Source organism: Fukomys damarensis, unplaced genomic scaffold, assembly GCF_012274545.1.
Source record: "Fukomys damarensis isolate Sample0158 unplaced genomic scaffold, DMR_v1.0_HiC HiC_scaffold_30, whole genome shotgun sequence".
Classification (NCBI taxonomy): Eukaryota; Metazoa; Chordata; class Mammalia; order Rodentia; family Bathyergidae; genus Fukomys; species Fukomys damarensis.
The window spans coordinates 26,965,797-26,967,264 of record NW_022900942.1 but is presented as its reverse complement, the minus strand read 5'-3'; the positions used below and the strand labels follow the sequence as shown (position 1 = coordinate 26,967,264).

At 38.8% G+C, this 1,468-nt stretch overlaps 1 non-coding gene across 1 annotated transcript; it reads left to right on the top strand.

Annotated features, from left to right (window-relative positions):
- Positions 1 to 325: 325 nt before the first annotated feature.
- On the top strand, positions 326 to 508 carry LOC117283800. The gene has a single exon (XR_004514838.1). It is a non-coding gene; the product is annotated as a U2 spliceosomal RNA (small nuclear RNA).
- The last annotated feature ends 960 nt before the right edge of the window (positions 509 to 1,468 follow it).

Sequence of the window (1,468 nt, the reverse complement as noted above, 5' to 3'; positions counted from 1 at the left end):
AATGTTTAAAAGGCATAATGATGTTTTAATAGTCTTAAATCAAAGTTTCTCACAAAAATGTTATTTTACCTGTACCTAGCATTTATATAGCTGCACAATTAGTTAAGAGACCCATCATTCCCATTTGATAGGTGTGTCAACAAGAAAAGTCTAAATTCTTTGCCAGGAGCAGATTTCTCTAATAAAGTTCACCTCAATCACAGCTTTCTGAGGCTCAGTCTACCCCCAATTACCCTCTCTCCCTTTCTTGAACTCTGAAGTCCTGTCCAAGCTTTGAAAAAACTTTGTATAAAAGTTTTTTTCTTTGTATAAAAACTTTGTATATATCACTTCTCAGCCTTTTGGCTGAGCAGTATCTGTTCTTATCACTTTAATATCTGATACATCCTCTATCCGAGGACAATATATTAAATGAATTTTTGGAGCTGGGAGTTGGGGTAGGAGCTTTCTCTGTCCACTCCACGCATTGACCTGGTATTGCAGTACCTCCAGGAATTGTGCACCCCTTCGGGGAATCACGCTGGTTTTAAAATACAGATTAAAGACCAGGGATTTAGCTCAGTGGTTCTGCTGCCTGCCTTGTAAGCACAATATCCTGAGTTTGATCTCCGGTACTCAAACAAAACAAAACAAAAAAAACTTTGCATAAAAGTTGTTTTTCTTTGTATAAATGATTCACAAAGCTGAGCTCTGGGGTAAATGTTGCCTGCCCTACAAACTTACATCTTTGAAATAAAGTGTTCGTAAATGAGGAGGGAAGGATGGGGTGAAGGGAGGGCAGGGACAAGGGGAAAAAATGAGAACCAAGACCTGTCATGTAAAGGTACAAGATCCCAATAATGAATGTAATTGTACTGTATACCTAAAATGTACCAATAAACTCAATAAAAGAACACAAAACAAACAAACAAACTTCCATCTTTGCTGTCACCCTGGGAAAGATGTGGCTACACTTTTGGGAACATGGTCTTTCTCTCTTTACGTTCCTCAGCCTTCTTTCCCATAAGCTATCCAAATCTATCATTCCAACCTGCAATGATGGATGTGTATAATAATGTAACTACCAGTTATCATTTGCGAGTGCTACACACATACATCTTCCTCATTTACTTTATGAGTTTTCAGTTGGGAATCCTTTTATCCTGTCCAGCACTCTGAACCTATAAACAATAGAGCAATAACTGTAGCTTCCCAACCTCTTTTCCAAGCCTACTGCCATCATTACCCTTCCCATTACCACAGACACAACCAGCCAAGGTGGCCCAAAACACAGCCATCAGACCAGTCTTCTAAAAACATTTTTATTGTTTTTCATATGTTTCCCTTGCTTAAAAATCTTCCATGACGTTCGGTCCTCTATTGTCCTGTGATGCAGCCAACCAGAAGAGAATTCTGAGGAGAATGTAAGTCCTTGGGTTGACTGGGTTTCTCAAAAAAATAGAACCAATAGGAGGTAGGAGATTCATAA